The sequence below is a fragment of the Lepisosteus oculatus genome, chromosome 11, assembly GCF_040954835.1.
Source record: "Lepisosteus oculatus isolate fLepOcu1 chromosome 11, fLepOcu1.hap2, whole genome shotgun sequence".
In the NCBI taxonomy this organism is placed as follows: Eukaryota; Metazoa; Chordata; class Actinopteri; order Semionotiformes; family Lepisosteidae; genus Lepisosteus; species Lepisosteus oculatus.
The window spans coordinates 30,897,055-30,919,495 of NC_090706.1; the positions used below are offsets into that span (position 1 = coordinate 30,897,055).

The 22,441-nt window shown below is 36.4% G+C and overlaps 1 protein-coding gene across 10 annotated transcripts in view; it reads left to right on the top strand.

Moving 5' to 3' along the window:
- The first annotated feature begins 2,085 nt into the window (after window positions 1-2,085).
- The window catches only part of LOC102695531 (teneurin-2), an 822,495-nt gene continuing 802,139 nt past the window's right edge, over window positions 2,086-22,441 (top strand). For 7 of the 10 annotated variants that reach the window (XM_015349967.2, XM_015349971.2, XM_069196089.1 and 4 more), the window contains exon 1: window positions 2,086-2,210. The gene's annotated coding sequence lies outside the window, so the exon portion shown is untranslated. The remainder of the gene's footprint in view (window positions 2,211-22,441) is intronic. The other 3 variants (XM_015349975.2, XM_069196092.1, XM_069196093.1) reach the window with 1 other exon arrangement.

Consider the following 22,441-nt stretch of genomic DNA (forward strand, 5'->3'; position numbering starts at 1 on the left):
AAAGGTATTATTTTATTATAGATTTTGCCTTCAGTCAAGCAAACTGTGATGTGTTTGCAGTTCAGGCTATCTGTACAAAACTGAAAAGGTCCTCCTAGGCTTAATGTCTGTGCTGAAAAAAATAATAGAGAAATTAACGTATAGGAGAGCCATGGCTGAGATTGAAGCACTGGACAAAGCTCAGTTTCTTCAAGCATAAAAAACCACTTGGTGCTGTAGAATGCCATTAGTTTCCCAATGCACAATGTTCTGTTACCTTACGCTGTTAAGTGTGGTTTTCATTGAATCAATCAATAAAATGTTTTATATTTTTGTTGCTTGCTGTACATGAATCACAGTTTTCCTTATATTTCCTCTAATCCATCTGCACTTCAACTAAGAAGTGTCTTATCATCTAGCAAAAACATAGCTTACTGAGACTGATCCTTATCTTTTATGCTCAGAAAATACGTTCTTAATAGCCAAAGTCGCTTTAGTTTGCAAACTGGAAGAAGCTCTGTACACATCCTGACAGGTATCATAAACTGTGATTTGACAAACAGGTTTCCTTCCCTTTAAATTTTCAGTTTCTTTTTCTCCTTGTGAAGGTAGTAATGAATCACACAGAAAAGTTGCAAATTTTGGGTTAACAATTTAGAAATATCAAGAAGATAGATTATATCAACTCCTCCTTCAAAGGTCAAATATAAAACTGCATGCATTTAAAGTTAATTAGTGTCACTTACATTAAAGTGCAAAACACTTAATTAAATAAAAAGAATTAAATTTGTGTTTGATTGGCTGTTACTTGCTTAACAAAGTTTAAGGTATTTTCATTTGTGCATTTATAATCTAAAAATTATAGTTATTGTTTTCACTATTTATAGGCAAATAAAGCAGTCATAAAACAAATATTTTTTTTAAACAGAATTTTTGTTCTGTAAATCTGTGTACATTTAATATATCTGAGTTGTCATGGCAACAAACTGGTTAATACAACTTCTAGTTTTTGTACTTTTAGATTAATTTTTTAATCTCTGTCCCTCTGCAGCTGCATGGTGATACAACCCCTACCCCCATTAATTTTCCCCATTCACCATTATTTAACAGTATGTTCACACTAATCGAAGATAACCCAAGTAGTGTATCTACTTACAATTCAATAAATCACAGTTTTCTAAGTATTTTACATGTACAGTATAAACCTAGCACTGTATCCAGTTACAGTACATTAAATCACACTGGCTCTCTACCTACAGAATGTGTGAAAGGCTTTGGGATTCTTTGGAATGAAAAATGCTATACAATTGCAAACAGATAATAATGCATACAGAAATTTTCAGTCACAGAAACACATCTTTAAAGTGTTCCACTGTACTGTAGGCCCCAATAAAAGTGTATCTATTTAACTTGATTCTAGTGTATATCCTTTTACTAAGGCACCAGTTACCAGTCCTGTTCTGGACACCAAAGTGTCTGCTGGGTTTTGTTTCAGCCAAGCTCTAAATTAAAGTCAATTAATTGAACATCAATGCTAATAAATGATCTGCTTGCTTGTTTAGATTTTTGTGGTTACTTTGTGTCTGCACTCAGTCCTGAGTTTCACAAATGCCCTATTTCAAGAGTACTGTATGTTCCCAATAACTTCAGCATACGCAGCATACGGAACTTTAAGAACCCACTCGTCAACTTAAATGAGGTATTTCTGACTAAGTACCATGCACATGTGGCAATTCTGTCATTTGTACAGTACCTTTCAGAGTGAATAAAGGTCTTATTGGTGGCAGGTTCCTTATCTCCTAGGAAAAATATTAGCATGGCTCATTTTTCCAATGCAGTCCTAAGGATTTTATACATACACGTCAGGTAATGGTAGTGTCAGTAACCTTTTTTTGTTGTAATCATGGCTTGATAGTATTTTGCTCTAATACAAGAACCAGCATGAACTACCATTCTGCCAGAACTGTAGTGGAATAAAATACTTCAAAGATGACCTTCAATAGAAAGATGTAACCTTGAGGTGAGTGCAGATGATTATTTTTAATATCCTGTCCTTGTGCCACTTGTTTCAGAAGTCCAGATCACTGATGGAAATGGAAGTGCAGTAGACTGAAAAGGATTTCCGAGAACGACACCTTTGACTCGACACATATAGGCCTTTCAAACAGTATAAACCCCAGAATGGATTATTTGTGAGGTTGCAAACTTATCAAAGTACAGCACTTCAACAGGTAACAATATTTTTTTCGTTATTATGTTTTGAAAACTTGCTACTGTACTGTTATGTTAGGCCTTATGGTTTGACATTGATAAATCCTTTTACTTTATTGAACTTTAATCATGCTTTATTAAGCTTTTTTCATATTTACAGCTTGTTTACAGCGTGGAATAGTTTAGGATAAAGATGCTGATAACGTAGTATTATGTAGTACATTGTGTGTCATTGCATTTAAGTGGGTTTAAATTGTGGATCTCATCAAGGTACAGATTTAAATTATTTTGTGCTTTGCTGCATTTGTGTCCAATTATAGTATTGTTTGCTATAGATAGTGGTTGTCAAAGAGATTTTATTTCATTCAAATAATAACAAAGAAGCTTTGCTGTTTACCTTTCAGATATTAAACTTAAACGTTTGACATTAATAAATGAAAAACTATTTTTTAAATAATCCCCATAAAATTTAGAACTACAGTATTAAACTAAATTTAATTTTAGCAGTGAGTTAAATTAATGTGATGGACAATCAGTACACAGAAAATCTGGCAAACACATATAAGCAAATGGTAATTTCCCTTTGTAGAACTTGTTTTAAATTACCTTCTTACTTTCTGCTGAAACAAGGAGGAGAAACTAATGTTTACTATGTTACTACAAAAAAGTTATGAAAAGCAGCCCCTACAACTAAAATCCATTTGGAAAAAAAAAACATTATTATTTTTTGTAACTAATCAATCATTCATGGCTCAAAATCATTATGAAACATTGCAGCTTGACTTGTGAGGATAATACTGTATGAGGAGTAATTTTCATTCTGTTGTTAACAAAAGTGTGAATATCTGGTAACTCCCTATTTATTGTGATCTGCAAGCAGAAAATATGTTAATGTTTTCATTTTCTGTTTCTCTCTTAAACAAGGGGAAATCCTGTTTTTATCATCAGTTATCTTTTGCTGTTTTTAAACAAATCTACCATGTGTTTCTTAGACATTGATACTCTGCATATGGTATTTATTTCACTTTTCTTTAAAAAATAAGCTGTCAGCTATTTTTATATTTTATACCCTCACTTTCTGACATTGCCAGTTGTTAATGAACTCAGCATAATGATGGAACACCTACAGAGTGGCAGTAAGGATTGTACGTCTCGTTTTTCAACATGCTTGCAGTTAAGCCATTCACCTGTATACAGTGTGACACACTGTGAACTACACTGCTGCCTTTTAGCACTTATAGGAGGAACAATGACAATAGTGCCAACTCATTGGAACCTGACAAGTCCCAGGGGTTTCTCTTGTACAGCAATCCAGTGGTGACTAGGGTAATTCAAGATCTCCTATTACTGGCAACTCTTGATCAGTTGTGTGCCATTATCTGGCAGGTTCCAGTCAAAACTAACTTATGACAACCTGGATCAGGCACCTCAGTCTGTGCTCCAAGCAAGCACACTTGGAAGCCTCTATGTACTGTATTTCACTTTTAAGGTGTAACAAACAGGAATGGTTTTAGATTTTAATATATAACATATTGTAACGCTTACGGCCGACAAGCAGTGTGTAAGAGCCGGCGTACCAGAGCGGGTGACGTCACCGCCCTTCCCTGTGATAGCAGGACCACAGCTACTGGGCTGTAGAGAGATCTCTCTTTGGCTCACGGGGCTAGGTCGCTGCAGAGAGACGCGGAAGTCCCGGGTTCGAGCCTCCAGTCGGGATGGGGCCGACCAGATGCGGCAAGGGCGCCCGCCTGAGCCCCCGTTGCGTTACATTGGTGTCAGAAGCGGGGCGGGATAGCCCTTCGCCGGGGACGGCGATTTAAGCGGGGGAGAGTGTAACGCTTACGGCCGACAAGCAGTGTGTAAGAGCCGGCGTACCAGAGCGGATGACGTCACCGCCCTTCCCTGTGATAGCAGGACCACAGCTACTGGGCTGTAGAGAGATCTCTCTTTGGCTCACGGGGCTAGGTCGCTGCAGAGAGACGCGGAAGTCCCGGGTTCGAGCCTCCAGTCGGGATGGGGCCGACCAGATGCGGCAAGGGCGCCCGCCTAAACCCCGTTGCGTTAAATTGGTGTCAGAAGTGGGGCGGGATAGCCCTTCGCCGGGGACGGCGATTTAAGCGGGGGAGAGTGTAACGCTTACGGCCGACAAGCAGTGTGTGTAAGATCCGGCGTACCAGAGCGGGTGACGTCACCGCCCTTCCCTGTGATAGCAGGACCACAGCTACTGGGCTGTGGAGAGACAGGGAAGGGCGGTGACGTCACCCGCTCTGGTACGCCGGCTCTTACACACACTGCTTGTCGGCCGTAAGCGTTACAATATATATATTTCTTGAAACCATTTTGGAAAATATCTTATGGGCAGTATATAACTATTGTTACTCTATACTGTATATGTTGACAGCCAAATGAAATTTTGGCCTATGTACATTCTGAGTCCAGTTATTAGTTTTTCAGGAATAGAAAATACATGGTACAGTACCGTTTACAATAATGAACAAATGTGAACAATCGTCGTGGCACAACAGACTTGGTACCTAAACAAACTGTGTGAATCCAGCAATAATATAAAAGCAGGAATAAAGGAGTAGAATAAAGGAAACCAGAGATTTGGAAGAGATAAGTGAAGGAAAAAGAGGAAAGAAAGGTCTTTCATACAGTATGTCTGGGTCTAGCTGCAAGCTCTCAAAGAAGTTTAAAAAGGTCTGCCAGTCAGAATAAAATTTAGCATGTACTTAAACTAAGTAAACTAAGTTTCAGTTGCAGATTGGACAGTGGTGGTCTGGGTCAAATTATCCTAAGGCAAGAGATTTCCCATTCAAGGCAAGAGAAGTATACTGTATATAACACTTAATTCTAAGCATACTGTAGTAATAGACTTGCTGCTACAGTAGATTATTTAAATGTGTAATGTCTTGATAATGCAAAACACACATAAAATACTGTATACTGTATGTTAAAATTCAATATTACATTTAATTTAAATAACTAATAGACAGTTGTTTCAACCTTATTACAGCTCACAACGGTGGCATAGCTAACTGTGACCACTGAAGTGGAGGTATATACTGTACAGTATATGACATGGAATATATTTAAACAAATTCATAAGATAAATTTTCAATTAGAAAAGGTCTGGACTTTAAAAATCCATTACTAAAGTTTTCAGTTTTTTGTACAGCACACACATGGCATTAATCATTATGTACCTATACAAAGCACTGTGTGTGTTTGGTGATTGTTAGCGAAGGGCATATTTCTTTAGTGTGGTCCCAACATGTTGAATTGTTGATATACTGTAGTTGTCAGTATACAGTGTGTAACCATTATTTATAGTTTAAATTGGAAGTCAGATGTGGATAGTAGTGGATTTATTTTATTAAAACTTTGAATTGGGAGTGATTTATTTGATTTATAGAATACAGCATCAAAGGACAACCTTTTTTTTCTAGAAACAGAAAATATTCTGAGTGCGGGTATGTGTCCTTATCTGAAAACTCATATTAAGGAAATTGTCCACACGTAAACTTTGTAACTGAGGATCAGTTGTGTTACTAAGCATGAGAACATAATACAGTGCATTTTACAAAGGAGAGGAAAGATGTTCAGCCCAATTGACTGGTAGTACCTTGTCAAACCTAGTATCTAACCCAGCTACTCTTTAAAGGCTTTTCTTCTACACCAGCAGATGAGCTGAGAAAATATGTTTTTTGTACATTTATTATTAGAATTAGTCAAGTGATTGCCAGAAAATAACATATTTTGATAATAAAGTCTATTGCAAGCAGAGGCTTTCCGACTGAGCGAAGATAATTACATCTCTGAGTGACAAGCTCTTTCAGAATGTCTAATTCAGTGATGAAGAAAATCAGCTTCTGTTTCTTTGAATATTCCAGTGATTGAAGGATGCTGATTGATCCATCAATGGTCTTGGCTCTTGTGGTGATTGTATTTCTACAGTGAAATATGAGTGAGACTTAAGTTGTGGAGATCATTTGATATCATGCATTTTAGGGTATAAATAATTTAATAAATTTATTTATTATTTTTTATAGTCTAAAAAGTCCCAGTCCTGTCCTTATGGAATCTATGAAATTGTTTTTAATGAAATAGTTTTATTAGATAGTTAGTTTCATCATTATAGAAAAACATTGCCAGTGGAAATGTTAAGAGTAAATTACTGCTCAGCAAGCACCAACACTGAAAGCATTACAATGATAGGGTTTTAAAAAACTCTTTAGAAATCCCAGATGATTTATAACACAGGAAATCATATTGAACTGTCTCATGCCTAATGGGGCAAGGATATTTTGTCTTATCCTTTACCATAAGATAAGGACATAAATCTGTTTGTAAGTCAAATCCTTTTTTCAGAAAAGTATGAAGATAGAAATTGTGTCACTTGTATTACTATAACTATAGGAAAGTCAATTTATGCTTATGTCATTTAAAAAGAGGATTCTATGGTGTTGAAATATTGATAGATTTTTTCCCGATTACTGCTTTTCTCATTGATTTTTTTTAGAAGTGCAATGCACCTACTCAAGTACAAGAATAAACAATAAAACTTTCAAAATGAAAAGGAAACTGCACATTGAAGATTATTGCAAAAACTCAGTCTTCGTTTTTATGCTGTTGACACATTTATAACCAAACCAGAAACTTACTATACTGTAGATCTTTATTTCTAGTACTTCTCGAGTAATTTAACATGTTTTCTTTCTTCCAGCCAAAGGTACATATTTTATCACAGTGCCTCTAGTCAGTCATAGATAAAATTCTGTTTTAAGATCTGATAAGTGTTTCAGTGTTAGCAGTCTTAAGCCACCAAAAATCAGATGTGAAGTCTTTGACAAAAATAAATTACAACATCCAGGACAGCAACATCCACCCTGATACCTGTTGTCAGATCTCACTAGGAGTCAAGGCAGTAAGAAATAGATTTCATCAAACTCTGAGAGGAGAGGAAATGAAATCTTAGACAAGAAAACAAGCGACACCTTCCCAATGAATTCTGCAATGCTGTTGACAGATCAGGTGAAAAAAATAAAAAGTTATAGAAGCGTTTTCTTTAATGACTTTAATCATTTGAAAAGGCACCTGCTCAAAACTACAAAAAAATCCATACGTTGCTGTAAATTATAAAGGAGAATACCCATGATGTTTTAAATAATCAAAAGGCTTTTTTTTAGATAATCTGTGTTTACATTGCTGGCAACCTACCAAATTATCTAGGCTGAATACATTGTGGTTATTACTAGTTAGTCATATCACTTCTTCTGGCCAAAATTGAGAAAAGAGTATTGATGAATGATAGCTGTGGTCCACAATTATCCCCTAAGCCATACTATATATTGTGTGTTTTCATATAATAACCAATGACAAGTCTCTTATGTACAACCCTTATTGGCCTTGGTCAACATTTATTTGCTCTTTGTTCTAGTTGCTGTCCTTAAATACTTTTTTAGGCAGAAATTGACCACACTATATAAAATGCAATGGGTGATTAAAGAAAATTTAAAAAGCTTTTTGGCTTCAAATGAAGTCTGTAGTTTACAGAACGCTACAGTGTCTGAGGTATAGAAACCATGTAATTATTTCACAATTAGTTCAAGTTGTAAAAAAACTTCAAAATCCCACCAACACCTGCTCTAATTCATGGTTTTGTCAAACATAAAAATGTGTGAAAAATGTGGGTTAGGAGTACATCTTCCCTATAATAGAAAAAGCTACAGTAGGCACACTTGTTACCAGAATGACTTCATCCATCAGTTTGGCAATCCAATATTCGTTATGATATTTTTGGAAAGATATTATAACATCAGTTGTCTAAGACAGGGGTCTGAAAATGTACAAAGCTGGAAGGATTAGAGATTTTGATGAAATATAACAGAATCCTATTTTCATTTTCACTGTATGTTTGCCTTTGTTCCCTGACCTACAGTAGAATTGGCATGTATCATTTGCACTATTTGCTAACTTTATCTCAGTATTTAAGATGGCAAACACCAGAGTATGAGAAGGTAATTGACATTGGTAAGCCACTTTTTTAAGAAAAGCTTGCAGATGATTAATTATACCATTGCCATTGTTATACTGTGCTAAGATGAGCAATCACAATAAGTCCATAGACCTTCTGTATATATACATTGTATTGATGTACTTATGTATCACTGTGATTCGAATCAGTTTTATATGGTGAAAAAGAAATTGCCTTGATTAGAAACACTGGTCAATGTCAGTATAATCAGTATGATACAATTAATTTAGTAGGATCTTGGACTACCTTGTGTCTCCTTGGGGACACTTTTTAAGCACAATTGTACTCACCCCACCAACCCCAAATGAATGTTCATGTTAAATTCCTTTTGTCTACTACTTTTCCAGAAATATTGGTTTTACTGAAGTAACATATTGAAAACATATAGCACATGGTTAAAGAAATGTAATTATAATCATGATAATTTTCACCTGTAGAAAAAATATTTTTTGATGAGAGGACAGTATGTGTTCAAATTCACTGTTTCAATTGCCTGCCATTGTACTATAAGCATTGTTCTTTTACACACTGATCAATGCGCCATATACAATTCTGCCTGTTTTGCTTATAATAGAGACAATGAAGTAATTAGTTTTTGCCTTTACATAAGTCATTCCACACTGTGCATAAAGGCCCTGTTGAAGCACTATCCTTTCAACAAGCCTCTTCAAACAGAGATGATAAGGGGAATTTGGTTGAATTCCAATCAACAATGCCTTACATTCCATTACACCAGCTTGAATCGTCCATTCAGTGGGAATGGCAACAAATCCATCATCTATCTGGGAATAAATGTCATTTTATAAAACACAATGATACTATAAATAATATGGACTTTTCAAGCTACAGCTTTGGAACAGACAATAACTGATTTTCATGCCAAAGAAAGCACTGTCTTAAAATTAGCCAAGTTGCTGTATATCTAATAATATACACCATGTGGCCACTTTATTAGATACAGTACATCTACCTAATAGCGAGTTGGTCCCTCATTTGCCCTCAGAAAACAGTCTGAATTTGTCAGGCATGGACTTAAAAAGGTGTTGAAAGTGCATCACAGGGATGCTGGCCCATGTTTTCTCCTAAATGTTGCAAATTATCTGGTAGATCTCTACTCCGAATAGCACGTTCCACCTCATCCCACTATCATCCCACAGATGCACATTTGAACTCAGATATGATGAATGGGGAGGCCACTGCATTAAGTTGAATTCACCATTCAACCATTCCAGGACTTTCTTAGCATTGTAGCATGGAGCAGTGTCCTGCTGAAAAAGCCCATTCACTGATGGGTACACTGTTGCCATGGATGGATGCACCTGATTGGCAACAATGTTCCGATATCCTGTGGCTTTCAAACATAGCTCACCTCATATCAAGGGACCCAATGTGTTCTACAAAAACACAGTCCACACCATTACAGTGCCACCATCAGTCTGCATTGTTGACATCTGGCAGCATGGATCCATAGACACATGCACGTTTTGACATATCCTGGTCCTCCTATCAGCATTAAAACAGCAAGAACTGGGATTCATCAGATCAGGCAATGTTTTTTCAATCCTCCAGTGTCCAGTGTTTGTGTTCCTTAGTCCCCTGCAAGCACTCCTTCCTGTTTTTCACTGATGAGAGAAACCTGGCTGGATCATCAGTTGCCACACCCTATCAGTGACAAGGTATGACGAATTGTGTCTTCTCATACACCTCTTTCGGAACCACTTTTGTACTCAGCTGTTGGCTGACTGTGGGCCTGTCTGTTACTCTGCGCAAGTCGTGTTAGCCTCTGTTGTCCCCTTTCTTTAATGGTCTATTTCCGGCTACACAGCCACCATTGGGTGGATGTTATTTGGGTGGTGCTCCATTCTTGATATACCCATGACACTGTTATGCGTGAAAACTCCAGCAGGGTCGATGCACTTGTGCTGGTGTACTGTGTATAGCATCCACTACCATGCAGCTTTCAAAGTCACTTAAATCTTTTGTCTTGTCCATTCTCCCTATAAATTGCATACACACAATCCCTAGGTACTGTATTTGCCTACCTGCCCTGATCCTCTCTCTTTTCCCCTACCTCCCGGAGTCTGTTCATTATCCCTCCTCATTCTTCAGTGGAATGAACTACTGTACCCACAGGAATCATGGATAAAGCATCTGCTAATCAACCAATCAACCAACCAATCAAAAAATCAATCAATCAGTTTATTAATGAATTCCTGTGTTTTTACCCATTAGGTACACCTGCCCTTACCATGTAATTTATTTCTCAATCAGTGATAGTGTCATACTGTATGTGCTGACAGTGCTAGACTCTGGGAGGCAGGAGAATGGAGGGGGGTACAATAAGTCTGGAGGAAGAGAAGGAACAGAGACAGCAAGTGTTTGTGAATGAAGAGAGACTGATGGTAGACTGGAGTTGAGATAGTGGATGAGAGCTAGGGTTTCAAATCAGAAGTGCGCAACAACAGGGAAGCAGTGGAGGAACTGTAGAAATAAAGTATAAAAAAACGAACTTAACCAGTCAAATCAGTCAATTTAGATATCAAACCGAGAGAAACAGGAAGTTCCCTCTCCTATTATGTAAAGCAAGTATGAAATATAACTGAAATGACAATATAGCTTGAGGCAGCGTTTTAATCAGTGTGTCTTTTTATATTATCACCAAAGCACAGTTTAACCACAACTTAGCTCCCATCCACGTATGGATTTTGTTATTCTGAGAGCTAGTATGGTAGGTAAAGCATTTAAATTCCAGAAGCTATAATAGGCAGGTTGTGGTCTAATGAAACTGCAGTGATCAATTGTATAGAAAAATCCTGTGCACTGTACTGGCTTTCAAACAAGAACTTCTCTCATTCTGATAACCGTGATTGAGTGGAATTGGCAAAACAGAAGTGGGCTGCTTCTACAGTATATACCAAGTATTCTTAAGGAACGAAAATGCTGATTCCAGTGTTGTTTGATTAAATAAAAATGTCTCCTTTCTTTTCAAAAATGAAGTAACTGCCAAGTAAATGAAAAAAACATTTACTCCCACACGACATCTGTGTCATTATTGATGGTGTCATGATTTGCATGTGATTTATACAGTATATCACTGATTTTGAGCAGTGTGAACTTCACAAACTGCCATGATGATCCACTGTGATTTCTACTGAGAAAAAAAGAAAAAAAAAGTGAATTGTATTGCACAGATACAGATCGCAGAGGTGGTAAACTAGTATGTTTACCTTTAAATGTGATTTCATGGTGGGCAATGTTACGATAAATGCTCAGAATGGCCAGCTGTGTGTTCTGTTGCACTTTTTAGACATAGTTTTGTCATCATTGTGTGATCTTGCTTAGCTGTTGAAAAGGATTAATGTTTATCAGTTTTGTGTATTTTATCATTTGGTTTTAAGATTTTCCATTTTATAAAAAGTAGGGTTACAAGGAATTTAAAATTTCAAAGTATACATAGTAATATAGAAAAATATCTCATATCAATTAAAGGTAGAATGTGAACTTAAATCCACAGATTTGTTAGCGTCAGACAGCAAGGTTGCACCTCTAATACTAGCAATAACACTAGTTTTAAATTGAACCTGATAAGTAAATAATTTATCAGTAGATACGTCTAGTAAGAGATAACCATAAATTGCACTCAGCAAAATAACTTTTCTGTCTGACAACTACTCTAGAATCATTCTGTAATATTGCAATGGTGTTACACAGTCTTTCCAAAACATTCAAAATGTAAAGGCACTGGAACTATTACTGTTTAAAAAGCCCCTTGCTAGAACAAAGACATGGCAAATATCAGGCTACAAAAGCAAAGGCTCCGACCAATTAAAGAAAACGTTTTGGGGGTTTATGTATTCCTTTTGGATTCCCGGTTGGTTGTATTTCAGAGATTGACTGGTATTACTTTTGTTATGTCACAGAAAACTCATTTGGATTTCTTTGTGCTGGTGATCTTTTTCCACCAGTTTTCCGAACACCCACCAATCCCTGTGTCTGGTCCCAAACTCCGATTTGGATTGTTCTGATTCTGACTGATGGCTCAGTCCACCATCAGCTAAGACATGTCAGTCACAATCTTAATAGTATGCCATTCCTCACTCACTCTGAGGTGTTTTCACTCAATATAATGACAGTCACAGTGTGACAGCTGACAGAGGCAAGGAGCTTGATAAGGGAACGGTAATGAGGGATCTCACTGTCAAAATAGGGACAATTTATTTTGAAACGGGCTGTGATAGGGAAAATAACGCTTCGAGACGTAAGAAGACAGGTGACAAGAAGTGACAGAGATGGCATTAGCTTTTTATAAGACTATGCCTAGATTTATATTTTGTTATATATTTTTAATAAAATACATTTAATACCTTGAAAGCTCAGTTTAATGGGGTGCAAAAACAGATGAACTAGAATTTTCATTTGACACCTTTAGCAGCAAAGCAAAAGGCAACATATTTGAATCAGGTGACAAAATAGACATTACAAACATTCTACTGTAAATGTTTAAAAAATTACTAGAAATTGTATAGAGCGTTGCTTTTCTTCTTGTATTGCTCATGGTTGTAAATCAAACATTACAACTGGTATTAATTGTCTGTATTCACTTTTAATACTGAGTATACAGACAGCAGCAGAATAGGAACATGCCTGCCTACAGTGTGTTATTGGTCTTACTTCTAAGCTGATTTTAGCCTGAGGAACCTTGTTGATCTGCATACCACAAAAGGCTAATGGCACAACTGCATCTGGGTGGGAAGATAGCACTTACTGTTTGCATGTGAGTAATGTTAGTAATGCTCTTAGACATCTGTTGTCAAACTTAACTTACAGTACCTAAAAAGCCTGAGTAGTTGTGTGCAGCAAAGCAAATTAATTACTTTTTGGACCATTTTTTTAAAACTCAAGCTGGATATATGTGCATTTAATGTATTCATTATGGATTGAAAATGTACATAAATATCTTGTATTTTGTGTCTTTGTTTCAATTCCCATTATGTTTTAATCTTCATTTTCCATTCTTGACTGTCAGTATGGAATGACTGTTAAAAACCAGTAAGGCACTTATCTCCAGCTCAGAAACTCTCGGACTGGAAATCTGTTTACATCTAATTTCAAAGGCAAATAAACCTCTCTTTTCATTTCTTACGATTGTATCTGATGAGTAGGACATCAGGAATTAATAGAGGGCTGGCTGGAGTCCATGGGTGCAGTGAGCTGTTTTGCTTCCTGGTTTTTCAATCAGCGCTAATATTGTATTATTTGCCTTTTTAATAGCTGTTTCAGTTTAGATAAACGATATAAGCTCTATCCAACTCTTTAACAAGGGTCAGTTGAACGTAATCACTTTTTAACCTCCCTTCCCAGTAAAATGAATGCTTTAGGACACATTCACAGCTTTGATTGATTTTGTCTGAAACAAAACTTCATCAGTACAATCTTAACATGATTATGCCTTCTTGCAATAAACAAATCAATTACTTTATATAACAAAATAATTGTCATATTCTAGAAGTGTATATTGTGTTATTGCAATATATTAATTTTGCATATATAACATTTTTAAAGTGTACTGTATTACAACATTAATGCAATTTATAGCCAATATTCCCGAACTCATAGCATTGCCCTTAAATACTGTCATTACTTAGTGAGTCATTTTATAAAATCAATTGAGTTCACCCAACCCTCCCCATGCTGAAAGGGTGTATAAGTGCTTGAAAAGAAAATGCTAAACATGTTTGCTGGGCGCAGGTTGAGATCTTTGATTTAAGCATGTCACCATGAAACCAGCCAGCTATGACCATGATTTCCCAAAGTGGCAATTCACCATTGCCTGATTACTGCCAGAGCAAGAATTGTTGATGAGTCAGACTGGTCTGTCTTTGCTCATGGTGACATAGCAACAGAGCAACAGTATGAACCATGTGGAGGAGTCTGTCTACACTGCCTCATTTCTCCCCTGTGTGCTTTTGCAGATTTCATGCAGTACCTGTGAGTTGCGATGTGATAATTATGCATTTGGTCAGGTGGGTTTATAGGATCAACAAAAATAATTGGAGATTCTTAAATCATATAAATAAACAAGAATCTCACTTTCTTAACAGAAAATATATTATGCAGCAAATCATAAATATGTTAGTCTTAATCTTTATGGTATGAGTGATTAGCAATTAATGTCCTTATTTACAGTATGTCATTTATATACTGATAACAGTGTTATTATATAAAAAGTAAAATTAAAGTAAAAATATCTTTAAAATAATATACATTATTTTATAACTTTGGTTTTGGTTTATGGACTGTCACGTTGTAGCTTAGTGGCATATTGAATATAATTCCATTCTGTGTAGGTGTTTTGTCAAGTAGGGGTTTAATTGAGTAGTGTTTTCTGTGTTATGGATAAATGCCCTTTGGGGAAAAAGCTTATAACCTGGCATATTTGACATTTGACCTGTGCTGAACGGAAACAGGCCGGGACTGTGAGGTTACTTTTTTCTTCCCTGCTGAGTTTGTTTAAAATGCAAAGGAGACAGAAGTGTTGTTCTCCAGCAGCTGTTTGCATTAATGGACACAGATTTCTTGGCAATTCTAAAAAGGCGATGGAATGTGATGAGTGATGCTAGATCGGACTAAGGGCCTGAGTGCAGTCTCACAAAATAAGTAAAGCAAAGAATATGATAATTTCTGTAGTTTTTTAGAATTTTTCTTGATTTTAACTAAATATTTGTTGTATTTTGGCACCCTTCCATACAACAGAAGTAAATCTGTTCTTTCAGTCGAAGACAGGTCTAGCTTTGTATGCTAAAACTACATTAGACCTTGCAAATAAAGGTTATAGGCAAGCAATTTACAGAAGCATTATTGTGTGACCTTAAGAAATGGACTACTAGGTTCTGTAAAAATAGCTACCCGGAGGCTGTGAGATGCAACTCAGTACTTTAATTTTGGAATTTGTGCATGGGTCATTATTAATTTATCTGGTCTCATTGTTATTTATCATATTACTTGTGTGTTAGGATGGTATGTGAAGGGGTCCTGACCATTGGCTTTGTGTTGTATGTTTTTATTGATGTTTTTCAGTTGTAGGAGCTCACCAAACCAAATTCATTGCAACTGGTTGTTAAGATAGTGTTACACTTGAATTTGAACCTCAGTATCAGGTCTGTAAGTTGTAGTGGAAGCATTATTTCATTAAATTACAAAGCCACTATTTGTTTATATGAAACTGTTTCAATAATGGAGTCTAGTCTTATAGGCTAGTCTAGATAATAAATTTGATCCTCCAGTTGCAGAGAAAATGACACACATTATGATCAGACTGAGTTCCTTATTTGTCACCTCTGGAATCTCAGTTCTGTCTCTCAGGAGGAACAGTCTCAATCAATTTGTTAGAGATCTCCGCCGGCCAAATCTTGCAGAACCTTGTGCCAGAAGAGGACCATCACTGGTCAAAAACACACTTATTTCCACCCTGTGTCTCCATCAGAGACTATCCAGTACACTCACTCTGTGCATCCTACATACCTGTTTAATATTTAATTATACATACAGGATGTATACAGTACACTTTCCTGTTATCACCTACATTTTACAATTCAATTTTTACACATTTTTTATACATTTACATCTTACAAATGTGGTGTTATGAAAATTAGACAATAACAGAAAATCAACTGAGTGGATAAATCAATAATTAAAATAAATGATCAAACCCCCAACTTTTAAAGATTTTGCCAAGAATATACCCGAACGATTAAGAGTTCAGGCATGCTTGGTTAAACAAATATTTATTAAAAGTGACAATTCACACACTAAACTCCACAAAACATAAACATACTGTACAACACGCACATTACTCTATAAGTTTTCAAGACCTCCCAAGATATACATCTAAACCACCCAGAAAAACCAAGTCTTCAAATGCATAATGCCTGTAAAGGCCCAAAGATAAGCTGCCTTCTAAACTACAGTAAATAACGTACAACCTGCAGTGAAATCTCTCACTGTAGACTCAGATGCCACAAAATAAAGGGAATCCTGTCTCCCTATTCTGTACCCATTAATCAGGAGAGACCATTTTTAACCGAGGCATTCTTCACACAGTTAATACGAGTTCCCTAAAAACACAGAATAACAAGCTCATTTCAAATACTTAGCTCCAATCTATTATTTTCAGGTGATCTGCATAACTACCTCTTGCTCTGCACATGCTTTAAGTTCTGTCCTCCTGTGTTCTCTCTCTCTCTTGAGGTCTGTTCTCTCTCTTGTTCTGTACTTTGTGTTTTCTCCTACCCTTTTCATACTCTTAATTATTTACTCAGAACTAAATGAACTAGGGTAAACTAGAAGATTCCTTTGCTCCCTATGTCTCAAACCCAGCACAACTAAGTAAACATCCCTTGGTTTGAAGCTCTAGGAAGTGGAAATATTGACACTAGTTGGGTTTTACCCATTGTGTTTAGATTCTTAGAGACACATCCATTCTTACCTACCTTAGCCTGTCACTGTAACGATGCATACTGTAGGTCAGGACCCTATGCAGACAGTAAAATCCGGAAGTGACTGCAAAAGGGCTACAGATAAACATGACAGGATCAGGATGGGATGACTGACAGGGATTGGGAGAGGGGGGATCAGTGTTCCGGTGCCCGGGGGGCGTGGCACTAGCGAACAAGTCCAAAACTATCCAGAAGGGGAAACCAGGAAGCAGTCCAAAAGTCCATAGCCGGGTGATCAATCCAAAACTAAAACAAGACAAGGATAAAAACCGGAACTGGATCTGGTGCGGGCAGAAGGAATAAAAATGGGATGACAGGGCCAGGCGCTCTGAGCGCCCGGACTCAGCTGGGTCAGGACACTGATAGGAGGCCTATGCCCTCAAGCTACGAACGTAGGGTGACTTGGTGGTAGGAGATCGTGACAGTAACAATATATTTGGAGAATTCAAGAACCATTCCAATTAATTTCTAAAAAATATATTTTTCAATTCTTTAGAGAACTAAACGTTTTATCATTTTAAATGTATTTATACAGTCTCACATAATTAAATGTGGTCTAAAGCTTATTTTGTTACTTTCAGTCTCCCATCTAAGTTTTATTTAATTAGTTACCTAAGAGAAAGCCTGTTACTGGAACTGTTTTAAGGAACAAAGCAGGCATTTTTGGTATGTTGGTATTGCCTGTTTGAGACAAAGGACAAGAAATCTTTAATTTTGTTATAATTAAGTCAAAATACTCAATCAAAATACATTAAAATGCAAATTTAAGTAACGCTATTCTTCTGTGCCCTTCAATGAAAAGGAACGTGTCAATACCTTGTATTCCCATTTATGAATAGTAAGGTATAGTCCTAACAAGGTCACATCCTAATTACCACACAGCATTTGGTTATTAATGATACTGTAGCTAGTGCAGAATGCTGATCACTTTACAGCATTGTCTAAACTTGAAACAATATCCGACATCCTGATCTTGATAGAGGCAAAGAGAAGGGAGCAGTGGTGTCTGCTGTTTCCTGGAATGTATTGATCAGCACATGTCACTATTATTTACAGCCCTGCTTGATGATTTAAAAAGTATCTCATTTGTGTTTGTTTCATAGACACTATTATAATGTGAAAAATCTTTTGGAGTTTATCTGCATCTTCATTCTTCAAGGGAAACATGATAGAATTTCTAAACACTTGACTTGTGGAACTATGTATATTTATTACTAGATTAAGCACTTGACTACCACTCTTTCATGTACTGAGAAAACAAACAGCTGTTGACCCCCCTCCCCTTTTAAATGCAATTAGTTCTTCACACAGCTGAGATTTTTAATTGCTATACTGTATATGGCCTCCATCACTAAAAGTAAAATTTGTTAGAAAATATTGAAAAATTCTAATTTCCTGATTCATGGATCAGTTAAGTTTGATTTTCTGCTTGTGAATTGGAAAGAACGTCCACCTTCTGAATGAGGGTGAACCTATTTTACACACCCATTAAAGTGAGTTAGTTGCATTTGCACAGGAAGGAAACTATGATAATATTTCAGCACTTGCTTAATTTACTTCTGTGAACATCTTGAAGACGTATAATTTATGACTCTACCAGCACAGCAGAACACAAAGTATATTTTATCTTGAGTAAGAAAAGCTAGACTTACCCTGAACCAGTAGAGCCTAAATGTGCACCATTAAATACTGTATAATGAAAAACATGCTAAAAATGACTGTTAATACAGTTTGTTGATTTTGACACTTTGAATTTACCTAGTGTTCTTCTTGATCCTTCTTAGGAAGTAGTTTGATGCTTTCCTGCTGTGCATTCAAATAAGCAAAGGAGCTTGCTTTAATAATATTTCTATGTTCATGCATCAAAGGATTTACGTTATTAAGCATATTGTGATTTCTTAAATCACAATATGCATGTTTAGTGTCCTTAAATTTGTGATTTTTTTATAATATTCAAGGGAGCCTGAGAGTAATTAACTTAACAAATAGTAAGAATAGGTATACGGTATGTGGCATCATGAATGTTGATAGGGTGATTTTGTGTTCATAGCTGAAAGAATGTCTGAATAATCATTATTGTTATCTTATATTAGACATGTTGTAGTTTATATAAAATCCATCCCTCCATTTTCTAACCACTTTATCTAGAACATGGTTGCCAACCCTGGCAAGCAGCAGTCATAAGGCAAGCTACACCCTGGACAGGATGCTAGTCCATCACAGGGCACACACAGATACAGACACGGACCCATTCACACCAAAGTCTGTTTTCCCTGAAACCTATTAACCTAACAAATGTCTTTGGACTAATGGAGAAACAAGAGCACATGGACAATACACATGCTGTATGAACATGGGGGAGAACATACAAACCCCACCCATATATAAAAATATAAAAAAAATAAAAAATGTTTTCAATATGTTTAAAAGCTCCTCTTTGTAAATGTTGTAATTTTGTAAATGATGTCCATCTGTCATCTGTTCATAGGGCACAAGATACTATTACACACTGGAAGAGTTACCAGTTCATTCCACTATACATACAACTGGTTGAGCGTTGAACCCAGGCCCAAAAGCAGCAGGGCCACCCTTCATAAATCATGCTACTACAGATACAATTAAATGTTTGTACCATATGAAAGTGTGAAAATGCATTTAGTTGAAAAAACTGAAGTTGAGCAACTTTCAGCCTATGACATTAAATAAGGAGGTCATTCACTTTCAAGTCATACACCAGCACAATATGAACCTCATGCAAACTGTTGTCCTATTTTCTAGATTTCAGATAATTTCTAAATTGAGAAACTACATTTAATTAAACACCTACTGTGGCATTTCTATTAGTTTGATGTTAAGTTCATAAAATGTCATTGACTTATGATGTGCTTCAAGGTGAAATGCACAAAACACTGTAACATCTGTGTTCTAATGAGAGTATGTCTGTTGTCAGACATACTTTTCACTTATAAGAATGGCTCATTCCATCTATTACAGCCATTGAAATAATGTTTCCTTCTACTACTGTCATATATTATTAATGCAAAGCTATTTTTTTCCTCTTCCCAGCCACAGGGGGGATAATCTGTGGTGTTATTTGTACACAACCAAATCTAATGACACCTAAAGGCAGCACTGTTTTTGTCTCACTTCTAAATCTATCCTTGTTGTGTGCTGGAGGCATAAATGATAAAACATTGCATTGAAGGGCAGAAGGATAGTGGTGTGGTGGCTGGGGAGGATAAGTCCTGTTAATCAGGCTAAAACATAGGACACTTCTTTTCACATTGCACTGAATTTGACAACAGTTACCCTGAGTGACTGAAAGATTATAGTAGATTTTTACAGGTTACTGTGTGACTGTGTGTAGTGTACATACTAATTATTCTATGTACAGGTACTGTACATGTGACCGAAGATACTTTGCTGTAGGAGGTTCTGTCCTTCAGAAGAGATGTTAAACTAAGGTCCTCACTATTTGGTTGTTAAAGATCTCAAGATTATTGAGAATCTGATGACATTTGTGATTATGTAAATCCAGCAAACATAAGTCCACAAAACCTGAGAATAAATGTGATAAACATCACATTTATTCACAACCCTGTGGGATTTTTTGAATGCTTCAATGGCAATGATTACTCACTAAAGACACCCACTGTGGTGTTATACAGTTAGAGTTTAAGAATACAAGGGGATTCTTAACCATTCTTCCCAAATTATTCTAGGTCTTTCAGAGCCTTTGGTTTCTATTTGTGAACTGCCTTTTAAAATTTGAACCAAAAGTATTTAATTGGATTGAAGGTTTGACATTAAATCATTAGTCTAGAACATTTATTTTATGTGTAGTTAACCTTTTGGATGTATGATTTGATCATCTTCATGTAGAAATTTGAAATGTCTGAAATATTTAGGTAAGATTTATTTTTTTTACTTTTTAACTGCTTGATGCATATGGATTATTACTTGTTATATTATTTCATTGAATTTGAATTATAAGTGTAAATCACATTCTAAGAGAGTAACTTTCTGGGGTTTCATAATGCTGTACAGACTAAAGAATAAAAACACAGTGTGATGTTCAGCATAAAGTCAGGATAGGCTGATGGGTCTAAAGTGATAAACACTGTGGAGATCATAAACCAAAAAGGAATGACTTAAAAATTTCATTAGAAATATTTTATTCCTCTCTGAAAGGCTCTTTGTACTTGGGCCTGGGCAAGTAATGGTGTTTAAGGATTTTGCAGACAATAGCTTGTAGAGAAAAGGCTTCTTTTATGTTGTCTAAAGTCAATTTGTTTTCATGAGCATTCATGGGTGAGTGTGCATTCAGCTGCATGTGAAATTGAGAAGGGGTGCAATGCTATGATAAAATCAGGCAAAGGCAAACTCCAAAAAGGTCATTGTTAGAATATTCTATTTATATACAGGTTTTCCTCATTTTTCTTCCATATATGAGGACAATTATAGGAGTAGGCTGAAGGCTGCAGCATCAACAATGTTCCATAGGGAACTCCAGTACTCTTGGAGATACAGCTAATGATACAAACTCTTGTGCTCCCAAGATCAATAAGATGGGACCACATCAATGTGAAATATGTTTAAGCAAATGTATTTATAAATGATAAGTGCATTAACAATTGCATGTATTAGTTACTATAAAATCTAAATTCTAAATTATTGTAGCAAATAGGAGTTGCGTTAATAGAAATATATTAGAAAAGGCCAAATTGGGTCAATCAAATAAGTAAATTGCATCATAACCCCCTACTTGTAAAGATTTTGCCAAGAGTATACCTGAGATGTTGGTATAATTAGAGGCATCTGACTTCTTTGTTCTCTGACACAGCTTTGGTGAAAAGAGTCACATGTCAGGCACACTGGGTTAAGCAATTACTTATTAAAAATGACAATATCCAACATAACATACAACATCCAGGAGGGGGTAGTTTTAACTGAGGGATACTTTACACAGGAAATTTCCTAAAAATAACAGAATGGCAAGTTCTCTTAACAGGGTTCAAATACCTATTAACCAAGGTAAACCAGATGATTACTTTGATCAAGATGTCTCACAACCAGCTCAACAAAGTAAACAACTTATTTCCTTCCTTCCTTTGAAGCTTCAGAGAACTCCAAATTCAGTTATTAACCACTGTATCTAGTTTAAGACACCACAAAAGCCACTTCCAAAAACCGTACAAATATGTTTGCAATATAAACTGAACTGGAAGTGTCTAATTTTGGGTTCGCTGTTTGATCAAAGGCAAGCACTTCCCAGAGTTAGCCCACAGTTGAATTCGATGTTATCATTTGGATATCAAATGTGCCAGATAAGTGACCCAGTTTTGTAGGCTGTGGTGATATGGTCCACTTCATCCAAAGAAGGCTCAAATGATAGAGATGCTTGTTGGATCTATACAGAGTTGGATCCCTTCTCAGCTTATATTTCTTCAGCTGTAGACTTCTACATGAAGGTGAGATGGACTAAATGGGAGATCTCGTCAGGAGCAAGCTACAGATGAACAGCTCCAGAGGCGAGCTGTCAGTGACATAGACTGGCAGGTACCCAATCTCCCTTTAGTGACTGATGTCTCAACTTGTAGGGCCAAAACACTAGCTCAAGGTCACAGTGATGCCATAATCCATTTGTTTCTGTAACATGGGCTTGTGTCCAGCAGTGCTTGTCCAGTTTCCCACAGCACATCTTTGCCCCCATTTGGTA